The following is a 15,567-nucleotide window of genomic DNA, read 5'->3' as shown; positions in this document are numbered from 1 at the left end:
CTGTAAGGAATGCCTCCAGATTTTCTGTTTTCGAATTTATTCCTTATAAGTTGGTTTCTAAGTGAGATGAGATGAGATGAGAACAAACCACAAAAACATAAATGCTTCAACCGAATTTTGGACCATAGTTTTCTTTTCTTTTTAGTGAACTTTACTAATTACAACAATCCTCTCGAAAACTATCATTAAAAAATGATCCGCCCTTGTTTTTTTTTTTTTTTTTTTTTTTCTAATTACAAAGTGCAAGCACTAAAGAAGAATTGTGGAATCCATATTGAATTTGAATTCACTATAATTATTAAGCTAATTTGATTGAATTTAATGTGAAAGAACACGAACAATTTTTTGTGATTTCTTATCATTATATTAATTATAGGCCTAATTTTATTTTATTTTTTTAATATATAGTCATAACCATTTATAGCAGCAGTTGGCTGAAGCCTCAAATTTATAGAATACAAAGAGTCAAAGACGAAAATCCTAATACTAAAATGTTAGCACCAGCATAATTTAGCTACTCTATTTAATTCTTTTAATTTGTTTAGTAGTGGCTCCATTGTCCTGGCTTCCCTATATATGTAACTTGCGAAAAATAATGCTATGTTTGTGACCCCAATCAATATTTTGTGTTCATCAAGCTTGTTACATGCCATTGCTTCTGTTATACAATAATTTGATTACATAAATTACCTATAAGTAATTATTATTATCTAAGTCATACAATTCTTTTGAATAGGTGTCGCGCTCTCACGCTCCGTGCGCTCTCACGCTCCGTGCGCGCTCTTGCTTAAATTCTCACTGTTCTTGAATTCGTTATCGCTCTCGCTCCCTTTTTATGTAACTTAGATTATTATTCAAGGATAATAATTTTAGACTTCATGGTTAAAAATCTCTTGAATGCATTCGTTAGCATCAAAACTTTGATTTTATGGTTCATAAACCTTTTGATAGTGTCACGGTATAGATAACTAGGTTTAAATAGCATAGTCTTGCTTAAATCAGTACTTCACATATCAAGAAAAGTTCATTACAAGTGGAGGAATCATAAGTTTAAATAGCATAATCTTGCTAAAATCAATATTTCACATACCAAGAAAAAGTTAATTACAAATGGAGTAATCAGGTTAGACTATTAGGTTTAAGGAAAATGCTTCTTGAGTCGATTTGTCAAATTTATTTATATATATAGCTGAAGAGTTTCTATATTTGTAATATAATGGATGATTGACTGCATTAAGATAAAAACTCATTTGATTAGACTTTTCTACTAAATTCTAGGTTTAAATAGCAAATATCAAGAAAAGTCATTATGAGTGGAGGAATTATAATAGCTAATTATTAAATTCAAAGATTATTGTTGTATACAGTGAAGTCACCTACGTTTACAGGTAGACAAGATAGATCCTAATTCTTGACTTTGTGGTATATAGCTTGGGAAACAAGTAAATCTTACTTTTAATATTATTCAAAGCACATAATTAAACAAAGCTAATTTCACCAATATGGAAAGAGAAACAAAGTCGTACCAAAAAAAAAAAAAAACCTCTCATCTCTTGCTCTCCACGAAATGAACACTATTGTGATCCAACGGCAATTATATAAAAAACTGCTTGCATATGGCCTTTTAGATTTTATTAATTAGAAAAACCACCTATACGGTAAGAAAATTTAAGGGCAAAATTGTTTTCAAATTATTTTTAGAAAACCATAAAAAATAGTTCTCTGTAACTAAATTTTCATAATACAATTTTAATCAAACTGAACAAAGTTATCTAAAGACAGGAATTTTTTTTTTTTTTTTTTTATTGACAAATCAAGAGATTATAAACATCTACTTGTTTATTATTTTTTATTTTTATAATCCAACTCAATAAACAAATCACTATAGAGACGGCCAGTATTTGCAAACTTGCCTACCACACAAACGAACTGATGAAAAATTTGACTATGAATAGCTTATGCTTTAGTCGCCAAAAAATTTTCTGAAGTGTTTTTTCTATTTATATAATTGCATCCAACCGGAGTGTTGGCTCCTTTTGCAATGATATGGAAAGAGAAACAAAGTCATACAAGAAGAGAACTATATAAACAAGTATATATATATATATATATATATATATATATATATATATATATATATTATTAGGTTCAAACTTTCTGTAAAAATTCTTATTAATTATAGTTATATATATACTTACAAGACAAGACAATAATTAAATCTTTACCAGTGAGGATGTACTTTATTCTTACTATTGATGTAGATTAATAATAAATGGACGCATTTTATTTAATTAGTAAATAAAAAATAGTGACATTGAACTTGTTCAAATTTACAAAGAGAGACACTTAGGCCGACGTTTTCAAACTTTATAATACAAACCTACCAACAATCTTGAAAATAATATGAGCACATTATAAAGTTTTTAATTTTTTTTCTTTAAGAAAAATTAACATCATACACATATGCTTGACTTGATAATTGTTCATTTACAAGAAAAATACTATTATAACATAGTAGTGAAATAACTCTCTCTCTCTATATATATATGATATAAAAATTATTACAATTAGTATAAAATTTAAAACAAATTAAATTTTTATAATAGTAGTACTCAATACATGTATATAAATAAAAAAATTATATTTATATATAACTGTGTCCAAGCTTGTATCTTACATTTTTTTAAATTTGACGTGTCCACATATTCATGTGGTATCGTATCTGTGTCCATACTATTTAATTTTAAATATAAATAATGAAAATAAGACATCAAAATTGTGAACACAAATACAATATCAATAACTAGGCTGACCTTCTACATTATGTAGCTTAAATCAGTTTTTTATTTTTATTTCGCTTAAATAAGTGTTTCACATGGGAAGAAAAGTTCGTTACGACTCTAGGATTGGAGGAATAATTGCTTACTATTAAATTCATGTTTTAACAAAGGTGAAGATTTTTGTTTTGTTTGTTTGTTTTTTTTTTTTTTTTTTTTGAAAATTTTTTTTAAATGTTTTTTATATGCCAGTTTAAAAAATGAATAATGATAGGAACCGAACAATTATCCCCGATCACCTCGTTAACTTCTTTAAACACGTGATTTATAATAGTTACCTCATTCAGATAACAAATATATAATATAAATATATATAGAGCGAGAGGAGATCTGATGAAAATTCTTAGTTATAGATTTCAAAACTTTGCATCATCAAGCAACGAAGAGCAGCGCCATATCGACTGACTTCTAATCAAATCAATTCCTTTATTCAGTTTATTATTCCATTATAAAATTTTCCCAAAAGTTTTTTTTTTTTTTTTTTTCAATATATTCCAACGGCAAAATCAATGGCCAGCGATTAGCCCTGAGAGGGATTGTTTGGGCTTCCATTGCAAGAGACTGGGTTTTGACTGGAAGAATCTTCTCAGACTCGTTGCCGTTGAGTGCTGCGATTTGTGAGGTTGACGAAGAAGGAATCAACGAGAAGATAAAATATTCCAAATGATTACCAGCTACACCTTACAATCTAAATTAGGAACTGCACAAACCAAAAACATAAATTACAGGGTCTTCGGAACTCAACCTTAAGAAATATTATTCTGGTTCTTTTATTTGAATCAAAGTCAGCCCAAGAACCCACAAATGTGTTTGTTCATCCCAAACCCAATTCAACAAATTTGCAAAACAATACCCAAAAAAAAAAAAAAAAAAAAAAAGGACCAGTAATCAAATGAAAGCCAATAAGAGCAAAATTAACGGCCGGCGATGAGCCACGAGAGGGATTGCGTGGGCTTCCATTGCAAGAGATTGCGTTTTGACTTGAAGCATCTTCTTAGGCTCGCCATTGAGTGCTGCGATTTGTGAGGTTGAAGAAGGACAATTTTGTGAGGTTGAAGATGAACGGCGGATGATCCACTAAGCCCACGTGAGGTGAGAGAAAAAATAAATTCTCACGTTAGAAAGACGCTTAAAATTTATGACAATAATAACGTGACAATAATAGTTGTTCAATCAAGGAAAAATATATATGCTAAATGAATGAGTATTAAAAGAAATATAAGAACAAAAATATATTTTTTTGTAATATTTTCATTAAAAAAAGAGTATTGCTATTTATCCGAACAAATAAAAACTTACTATTTTACCGGATCTATGTGTCTGCCTATGTGTCTAATATAATGGGATACATTTTAAAACATAAGGTAATTAACTATTTGGAAGGTTGTAGTTCAATTTTTAGGTTTCATTTTAATATAGTATTTTTGTTGGCGATTAAAGTTTGAATCACTATGCATATAAATTATATATTTGTTTTATATATACATCACATTGCATTTCTCTAACGCATAAATACTTAAGATTGTAACTCCTATATATAATTAGATAGACATTTGTTCATTACTATAATGATCAAAACTAATGATCTATGAGATTTTAGAAACAAAAACAAAGAGAGGAATTTAAAGAAAAATTGCAAAGCATTGAAAAATATTAATTTTAAGTCGGATATTAAAGTCATCAAAAATATGATTTTTCTTTTAAAAAAATTACATATTGCATATACACGTAGTAATACCAAGTGTAAAAAGAATATTTTGAAGAAGTATGAATTAAAAGAGAAAAAAAAGGAAAGGAAAATGACAACTTTGAAAGGAAAAAAAAAAAAAGAAAAAAAGAAAAAAGAATTTGATTGAAGAAGAGAAATTTAACATTTTTTTTTTAAGGAAATCAAAAGAATTTGAAGAGTAAAAAGGATATGGAAAGAGAAACAAAGTCATACAAGAAGGGAGTTATATATATATATTATTAGGTTCTAACTTTATGTAATTTTTTTTTTTATTATAGTTATATATATATTACAAGATAATACTTAGGACTTCACCAGTGAAGATGTACTTCATTCTTATTATTGATGTGGACCAATAATAAATAGACGCATCTTATTTAATTACCAAATAAAAAATGATGACATTGAACTTGTTAACCAGGGGTGTTTGGAATGACACGAACCCTTAGAGCCCTCAAGAACCCGACTAATCTCTGAGAATCCGGAAGGGCACCTTCCCACTCGGACCGGGTAAGTCACTGCACATGCAGCGAGGCTAGTCATAAAAAATAACCAGCGGAACTCGAACCCCAGACCTTGGGCTTACTAAGCTCCAAAGTCCAGCGAGTAAAAATCGTTGAACCATATCTGAAGTGGATAAAAAAAAAATTATAAAAAAAAAAAAAAAATTTACAAAAGAGACTATTTTATTTTATTTTATTTCGAACATATGACCTTTAGATGGCAATAAAACTACCTTACCATTGTAATCGGGCTCGCTTTCAATTATTTAACTATACAAATTATAATAATTTCTCAAGTTAGTAGATACCGAAACCTAGTATGAAGAAACCAAAATAACTAACAAATTAACTAAAATGACACCTTTTGGGGTGTGGCATATAAATAGCAGTCCAGCATAGCAAACCTAATGTGATCATACTACCCTGTTATTGGAATTCCAAGCAAGTTTCTAAAGTTCAATCTTCCCATGAATCAATTAAGTGTGTTCATGTTACTTGTTTTCTTCTTCTTCCATGTCAAAGCACAATCTCCTATCTCTGAGCAGGACATGCTTTCCCAACATCCAACCAGTTTTCAACATGCGAACACAACATTTGTCATTGGTGGTGTCCTCTGTGTCATGGTTTCACTAATATTCATCATCGTTTTCTTTGCAAAGTTCTGTCTTATGTCATCATCTGTTGATAACAATCAACAAACTCAAGACGGAGTACTTACTCAATGAAGGCCTCGATTCTCCGGAATTGATAGAACAGTGATTGAATCTCTTCCTTTCTTCAGATTCTCTTCACTCGATGGATCAAGGGAAGGACTTGAATGTCCAGTTTGCCTATCTAAGTTCCAAGATACTGAAATTCTTCGGTCGCTGCCCAAGTGCAAGCATGCCTTTCACATCAATTGTGTTGATCCATGGCTCGAGAAGCACTCAAGCTGTCCTCTTTGCAGGACTAATGTCAGTGCTGATGACCTTACGTACTCGAATAGTTCAAACTACTTATGGAACCAGTCAGAGCAGCGACAGGACTCAAACTTGGAGCTTGTTGTCCAGAGAGACGAAGACCATCATGGCTCTTCAAGATTTTGCATTGGAAGCAGCTTTAGGAAATCTGGAAAGGTTAAGAAAGAAGAAGAATTGCCGATCCAAGAAAATTGTGATGGCGACGAAATTGAAAAAGCTCTGCGTAAGTTCAATAATAGATGGAGCAGTGTGAGTTCTTCTGACCTCATGCTCTTGAATTCAGAGATGCTTAATGCTATGTCAAGCTATAGATTCTCTTCATTGGATACAAATAACGATCAATTCGTTACAGGAAGTAGGGCTGCAGACACAGAAATTATGTTGAATCCCAACACAGAGAGATCGATGTCAGAGATAGCAGTTCATCCAAGATTTATAGAGCTGAACATGAGAAATAGTATCAGAGACTCAACTCCTCCTGAAAATAATGTTGAGGAGGCTTTGGTTGCCAATTGCAAGAAGAACAGTTCAATGGTTTGCAAATAGAGAGGAAAGGACACAACAGTACTCTCACAACACAAGACACTCACTGAATGCGTAGTTTTGCAAAATTTGTGCATTTCAAACTACCAGTGAGGAGTGTGGAAGCTCTCTCAATCAAGAGGAGCAGATGTATCATCCATTTGTTTATTTCCATGATTTCACTTGGAACTTCATATTAGTTTGTTAATTGATCATGTTTTTATTGTAAATAGATATAGTAGAAGCACTCTGAATATGTTTTACGCATTATATATAACCAAAACGTGATATTGAAGATTTAGTTCCTCAAAAATTATCCTTAACCATATGGATAAATCTTTTTTGTTTGGCTGTTCCTTTCTCTAATGTACGTGGTGGAAGTGGTTTCTGTCCAGTTATTTTGGTTAAGTCCCTTGTTTGTTAATAAAAAAATTTCTTGGGAAAAGAAAAGAAAAGAAAAGAAAACCATATGAAATTATCTTTGAAAATTAACTATCAATTATTAGGTGCAAACAATCTTTTTGGAGGCGTGTATGAGTCCCAATTAGAAAAAAATAATTTTTTGAAAACTTAGTTTCTCAAAACATATACAAGCATTTTTATTTATTAATTAATTAATTTTTTCCCTTACATCAAAGCAATTTTATTTAATGTTAGTACAAGTATTTTTTTTTTAGTTGGTACTCACACACATTTGTCTCTCATGAGACTTGAACCATTGACTTCCTTTTAAGAAGTAAGAGACTGATGCCGCTAGGCCACTGACCCGTTGATAACCACCATTATAATTTAGCTAGTCTATTTAATTTTTTTATTGCTTGAGGAAAATAATGCTAAGTCAAAAAACTGTTTGTGACACCAATGAATATTTTTTATTTTTATTTTTTCAAATTTATTCCTTAGAAGTTGGTTTTTTAGTGAGATAATTAAGGACAAATTATAAAGACATCATGCTTCAACACATCGATTTTGGACCATAGTTTTCTCTTCTTTTTACTAAACTTTACTAATGACAACAGCTTCCTTTGATTATGAAGAAGTTGTCTCTGACTCTTGATGTAACATTGCAAATTTACAGTTTGATTGTATTAACTGTTCTTTGTTCTTTATTTTTTGGGTAAATTACAAACTGTTCTTTTTTTTTTTTTTTTCGAAAAAGAATGAAAATGACAAAAAAAAAAAAAAAAAAAAAAAAAAATTTGTTTGGCAAACGCTTTGGAGAATTATTATTTTTTATTTTTATTATTATTAGTTAAAAAAAAAAACGGAAAAAATCTTTTCAAGTAACTATTATACGAGTTTTTCTTGTACGGACACTTCTACAAATGAGTCGTACCGATATTCGTTGGACACGTGTCCGACACTTTATATACGTATTCGAAAATAAAAATACATTTTTATTATTTTGGACACTTTTCCAATATTTCTGGACACTTCGTGGACTTTTATTGGACACTTAGGCCGACATTTTCTAACATTTCTAATATAGACCTACCGACAATCTTGAAAATAATATAAACATATTCTAAAGTGTTCAACTTTTTTCTTTAAGAAAAATTGACATTATACACATATACTTGGCTTGATATTTATTCGTTTACAATAAAAATACTATTATAACAAAGTAGTGAAATAACTATATATATGATATAAAAATCATTATAACTAGTTTAAAATTTAAAATAAATTAAAATTTTATAATACTAGTACTCAATACATGTATATAAATAAAAAAATCATAACAGTGTCCAAGCTTGTGTCTTATATTTTTTAAAATTTGACGTATCCATTTATTCATATGGTATCGTATCTATGTCCATACTATTTAGTTTTAAATATAAATAGGGGACTTTTACAATAAAGTGGTCTTAGTGTAGGTATATTACCCATAACCAAATGTAGTTTGCATATTTACAAATACATGAACCAAGTTCCATTTTAACCCTTTATTAAGCTGAATTCATATTTTCACCCCTAGGAGTTTAATTTATGCACAATTTACTCAAAGAACAACTTATTCAAGTATTAGAATCTTGTCAAACAGCACTTAGGAACTGTCAAATAGCTCTAGAATTGGGAGACATAACACGTAGTGTACAAAAAAGAATTGAAGAAGTTAGATCTAGAATTATATTAATACAAAATATTTTAGAAGCTAGACGTCAACGATTTTAGTTTATGAATAGACTTGGCTTTAATAGTTTAGATACTTCTATAAAACGATTAGGAGAAAATTTAGATTATATTAAAGAACAAGTAGTACAGAATTCTAGTCCAAATAATTTAGATAATAAGATAATATTAGTCGCAATTAAAGATATCAATAGTGATATTAAGAATATTGCTGAAAACTAGAAAATAATCATAGACTCTTTAAAATCCCTTAAAACTGATATCCAAAAATTGTTACAATAGTTTTATGAGCACCAGTAGTCCTGAATATTTAACCGCGTTAGCTGAACTTTACAAAATTGATAAAAAACCTATAGGATTTACTAGCTTTAAAACAGACGTACAGTCAACTAATACATATTAGACAAAGTAACTTTTTAATTCAGTAATTACTCCAGTTATTTGATAAAGTTAATAAACTTGAAGAGAAATTAGAAGTAATACAAGAAAGTATTCCCAGAGAATCTTCAAAAGAATTATCTGAACTATTAGATAAAATAAAAGAAATAAAATTGTCAGTCAATAACCAGTCCTCTCCTACTACACCTAAAAAGATTCCCGAAAATAATATGATATATGTTTCAAATAGCGGAAATGCTAGCATAAGGTTTAGTAATTATAAAAGACAAGATACTTTAGTTGATGATACTCAAGAAGACTTTTTAACTACACTAATAGAGATCGAATCTCTAGAAGAAATAAATGTCCTTTATGATAGATTAGAAGATGAAATTCTAGATAAAATAATATATGATTTTGATAATTTAGAATTAGAAGCATTGCAAGACAAGTATCCAGAACCTAAATACCAACTTATCGAAAGTATTTATTTAGGACAAGGAAATAATGATGATATTAAGAAAAATATTCTAAGTGTCGGATTTGAATCCTTCTATACAACATTAGAATTAAACACAGTAAAAGAAGAGTTAAATGTAATAGAGTATAGAGAAGGGAAAGCACCAGAAGCATCAAGAATCTCACTCAATCGACTAAGAAATGAGTGACCAAAGAAAGACTAACCCCTCAGGTAGTAATACCTTAAATGATGACTTTACTACTGGACAAAGATTAAATCTCTCACATGAAACTTATGTAGAAAATAGAAATATACCAGATATGTACACCTTAACACAATATCGTAGACAATATGAAAATATACCAGCGCAATTATCAGGAACAATATTAGACATAGCAAGGCACGATCCCCAAGACTGGGCAAATGTAATCGAAAATTGGGAACAAGATTGTATTAGACAATCTATTTTGACCAATTTTGACAATAGAACTCAAGCCTTAACCTATTGTGAAACCTTATTAAGAAGAACCATTCATGACTGGTGGCAGGCTTATAAAGTAATTTATCCAAATGATTATTCCATCTTACGTGATAATTTTACCATTTAAGGCTTTACAAGCCTCATTAAAAAAGTATTAATTGGTGAAGATAGATTATTAGATAACACCTTAATAAAACAAAACGAAGCCTTACGTAATTTAGAATTACTACAGATTTGTGATTTTAGATACATAAAAAATTATACCAATAAGTTTTTTGGGTATTTTGCAGCCACTGTTAAAACAGGTGATAAAACATTACTTGATCGTTATCTTCAGAAGTTACCCGGAAGCGTATGAACTAAAATATAGGAAAAATGGTTACAAAATCCTAGACGTGATACGCTAACCATAGGAATAGAGTTAATCATGTGTATAACATGTTAAAAGCAGAATGCCGACAACGTAAAGAGTCTAAACAAATCAAAAAAATAATTTTATTATACGTGTAGACAAATAGATTTTCCACCCCAGTATGGATATATACCTCAAAAAAATTACAATTATAAGCATAACAAACCTAAAAAATATAATATGCGAAAAAGCAAGACCTACAAGAATTTTCGTAATAAAAAACCTTATGTCAGAACTAACCCTAGGCAATTCAGAAAGCGACCTTGGTATAAAAAGTAAAGGATAAATAAAGATAAGAAGGACAACAAAGATAAGGATAATAAGTTAAACACTTTACCCACAAAAGAAAGAAATGTTTTATTTGTGGAGATTCAGGACACATTAGACCAAATTGCCCTCATAGATACAAACAGAATCCTATTAAAAGGATACAAGAAAAGATCAACATACTTGAAGATATTGAAAAACAGATAGAGAAATTATATGAACTAGAAAGTATTTATAACTCTGACGATGATAATGAAAGTATATGTAGTATCGAGAGCCTAGATAGTAACTTTAATAATGCTGAAGACTTTGAACAAGGGCTTCATTCAATAGAAGAGTTCGCTCACACTATAAGTAATCCCTCATGTCAGTATAACTTAGTTAGTTTTCAATTTTCTTCTTATAATTGTAAACAGTGCAATACATGTATTAAAAAAGGTCATTACTGTGAAAACCATTGTAAAATTTTATTATGTCATAATTGCTATACAAAATATGAAGATAAGCAAGAAAATATTTTAGTTGAATCTAAAAATTCAATTTATAAACCATCTAGTCTAATTCAATTTCCAGTAACATTAGAATTTAGAGAAAAACTAGTTCAAACCTCAGCTATGGTTGATACTGGAGCATCTAAACGTATAATTCAAAAACATTTAGTCCCAGATGAAGCCTTAGTAAAGTTAAATTATAATGTTAACATGAGCCAATATAATAATGAAAAACTCCTAGTAACCCATTCCGTTCAAAATATTCATATATTAATTAATAATGAAAAGTTTGTTTTACCCCAGACTTATGTAGTTAATAATATTCTTAGCACCTATGATTTTATCTTAGGATTAAATTTTACAAACTCACTTACCGGAGGATTTATGTATACACCTACAGGCTTACAATTTTTTAAGAAAGGAACCTTTATTCCATCTAGAGATCCTTATATTTCTCAAAAAGAAAAAGGAGCTATTACATATGTTAATACTTTACCTATGACAGAAGAAACTACGAAAAATTTATTTGATATATCCGAATTTTTAGAAGACGTTTCTAAAGCCTTAATGTTTCTTAGTCATCTTGACGAACCAAAGATTTTCCTTAATAATAAAGCTATATTAAAAAACCCCAAACTAAACATTGATAATCTTATAAGATTAGCTGAAACCACAGAAATTTTAGGTGAAGACTCTCAGAAACACTGGTATAAAAATAAAATTGAAGCAAAATTAAATATAATAAATCCTTTTATAACTATAAAGACACAAGATAATCCTCACACCTTAGACGATCAAGAGGAATTCCAAAGACAAATTAAAGAACTGTTATTACTAAAAGTAATAAGAAAAAGTAATAGTAGACATAGGAGTCCAGCTTTTATGGTGAGAAATCATGCCGAAATAAAAAGAGGAAAAGTTCGTATGGTTATAAATTATAAACGATTAAATGATAATACTTACGATGATAGTTATAAAATTCCTAATAAAGATGTTTTAATAAATCGAATCCAAGATAGAAAATGATTTTCTAAATTTGACTATAAATCAGGATTTTGGCAAATCCGAATGGCCGATAAATCCATTGAATGGACAGCGTTCACATGTCTTGAAGGACATTATGAGTGGTTTGTTATGCCTTTTGGATTAAAAAATGCGCCACAAGAATTTCAGCGTAAAATGGATACTATATTTAATAAACACTCAAAATTCTGTTGTGTTTACATCGACGATATCTTAGTCTTCAGTCAAACTAAAGAAGAGCATAGAAAACATCTTGCACTTATATTCAACGATTTTATAATACAAGGACTCATTATAAGTAGTAAAAAGATGATATTAGAAAAACAAGATATTGAATTCTTAGGTTTATACATAAAAGATGGAAAAGTAGAATTACAATCTCATATTGTTAAAAAGATTTTAGATTTTCCTGATAAATTGTAAGAGACCAAGTTGTTACAAGCATGTTTAAGATTATTAAACTATGGTCGCAATTTTATTCCAAAATTAGGACAACTAGTAGGACCTTTATATTCAAAACTAGGAAAATATGGTCAAAATTATTTCAATACCCAAGATATAGAGTTAGTTAAGAAAATTAAATCTTTAGTCTTTCAGTTAGAACCTTTACAACTCCCAATTGAAAAAAGTTATAAAATTATTCAAATAGATGCATCAGCTCAAGGATGGGCATGGTTACTTTTTCAAAGATCAACAAAAAAATCTTCTCTAGATGAAGAACAAATTTGTCGCCATGCTAGTAGAACTTTTAATAAAGCACAATTTATTTTACCGTCAACGGACTTAGAAATTTTAGGGGTAATTAACTCTATTGAAATATTTCAAATATTCCTTGATAAAGAATTTCTTATAAGAACAGATTGTGATAACATAGTAAAATTTGCAAACAAAGTAAAGCAACAACGGATGTCTGCAAAACGATGGATTTCCTTTATTGATTGTATTACTGGAAGATGTTTTAAGCCTATATTTGAACATGTTAAAGGAAAAGACAATTATTTAGCAGATATTTTATCTCGTTTACTAATCGATTTTTAAATTTTTGTAGTAATGGAAATCAAGAGCAACAATAGCTATAGCCTTATACCAGGCACTTCTAATCCTCTTTTAATTATCCAAAACCCAGTTCAATAGTTCCGCGCTAGACATAATCTTTTTCCTGACCAAAAACTTATTTTAGATAATATTTGGTTTTCTAGAAACAACCCCGATAGAACCCTTGTTAGAAATCTAAACACCTTAAGTGAATATTTTGTATCCACTAATACAGCATATCAGAATTTACAAAAGGAGCACGAGATTCTTATATCTCATTATAAAAAGTTAAATTTAGTCTATCAAAGATCAACAGAAAACCCCACAGAACTAACCATTTCTGAACAAATAACTAATGAAGATGAAAATTTTCAGAAAGTTCAATTTTTGCAGGTACAAACCAAGCATGCTAAGCTTCTACCCCTCTTTTCCTCAACTTACAGAGAAATCATAAGACAACAAGTTGAGCTCTTCCCTGATGATCTCAAAGACCTTATCCTTGAAGAGATTAAGTCTGATGGTTTCACAGAATGTGTTGATATCCAAAACTACCTCAAAAATAACAGTCCACCTAAAGGAACCCGATATAACTACTTCTTCCCACGATTTATACAAACAGGCACCCAGAGACCTATGTCCGTTATCTTGTTAGATATAGATCCTATTTTCTTTATTCCTTTTAAAATAACTAGAGAAACCCTTTTCTCTACCAAAACAACCATTTGTTATTTAAGCAAGTTGTTAGAACTAGGAATGATCTATAGTGTCACAATACCCAAGGATACGCCCTTGGAATATCTTAATTCTCTGTGTAATTTTTCCAACTGTCTAAACCAAGCCATCGCCTTCGAACAAAAACTAACCTAGAGTTTTATACCAGAAAGTCCAATTCTCCTTCAAATTCACAGTACTCCCCTATAATGGGTAAAAGACGGAGCTATAATTTTGGGACAGCATTAAGTTTACATTCATTCTGATCCAACTGAAGTCAATATTCTAACACGCCATGTTGATTTCGCTAATAAATTTCGTGTTGAAATTAACCCTACTACCTTTAACCATTTGGTGTACTATAAAGCTTATCGACAAATTAACCAAAGCTACAATCCTGGTTTTAGACTCTACGATCATAATATCAATATGGAAATTTTTGTTAAAGCAAGAATTCCTCATGTCTTAAAGTCTTCTCCAGAGATTGAGATATCCCAGAAGTTGAAGAAATAATAAACGAAGAAAAGATGTTGTTAGAACAGCTTGAACTTGCTTACAAAAATGAAGAAACCAGCTCACCAGACAGTACTGATGAATACCTGGCCCGCAGGCATGCCAGAGCAAGAATTGACAGTCCAACAGATACACTACCGACAGAAATTTGTCCAATACGCAAGAATTCTAGTGAAAAACAATTTCTCTACAGTAAAAAGCAGCTTCAGCATTCAAGAAAAGTAGATTCTCAACAGTGTAGAGTCAAAAGCAGATCCATCGAAAGCAGATTCTCAACAGCAAAAGTAGATATAATTCTCCAGAAGAAGACATCAACAGTTCAGCAATAATTCACGTCATCTTATCTCTAAAGCATCTTGAATCTCAACCATCCATGTAACATCTTCAATCTCAACCGTCGATTCATCCCTCTTTTCTGCTATAAAAGGAGCCTTTCTGCTCAAGTGAAGATCATCGAGTTTTAGAGAAAACAAGTCTCGAACCATCAAGCATCCTAGCCTTCAGTTTCTAGTGTGTTTTCTTTTGTGACTTCCTTCAGTATATTTCCTTTGTAACATATAGTGTGAGAGTGTATCCATGTATAAACAATGTGTATCCATGTATATATTTTTCATGAAATAAATCATTCAGTTTATTTCTGTTCAACAACTTTCTTTTCCTTATTTAGTATTTTCAGTACTTTCGGGCAAAAGACTTCCGTCGACAAATAAATCAAATATATGGATTTTATTTAGCCAGACAGTGTAGATCCTAGAATTTTCTTGAATCCAACCAGTACAAGCAGTCTTAGTTTTAATTTATCAATTTCTTCTGTGAGTTGACTCGAACTGTTGGCTTGTTGGCCCAATCTTTGTTGGTGTTTAGGCGTTTCTATAGGGCGTTATCAGAGCGTTATCAGGTTCGGCAGTCATTTCTGTGATTTAATTGTTAAATTGATTCTTTGTTATTTTGCCTACTTCTATTTGGTCGGATCCATCTCAATTTTGGTATCAGAGCCATACTATTTCGTTAAATTTAATTTATATATGCGATCTTTTGTCTAAAGAAGTCTATAAGTCTTTATTAAGCTACTGTATAATTTATCGTGAAAAATTAAAAAGAAAAGAAAAAATA

The 15,567-nt window shown here is 30.2% G+C and overlaps 1 pseudogene; it reads left to right on the top strand.

Annotated features, from left to right (window-relative positions):
* The first annotated feature begins 5,536 nt into the window (after positions 1–5,536).
* On the top strand, positions 5,537–14,783 carry LOC132278112 (E3 ubiquitin-protein ligase ATL42-like; annotated as a pseudogene).
* The last annotated feature ends 784 nt before the right edge of the window (positions 14,784–15,567 follow it).

Source organism: Cornus florida, unplaced genomic scaffold (genome assembly GCF_030987335.1).
Source record: "Cornus florida cultivar Cherokee Brave unplaced genomic scaffold, ASM3098733v1 CherokeeBrave_3.0.0_Hap2_Chr10, whole genome shotgun sequence".
Classification (NCBI taxonomy): domain Eukaryota; kingdom Viridiplantae; phylum Streptophyta; class Magnoliopsida; order Cornales; family Cornaceae; genus Cornus; species Cornus florida.
Note: the sequence above shows the minus strand (reverse complement) of the source record. Positions and strands in the feature narration are given on the sequence as shown.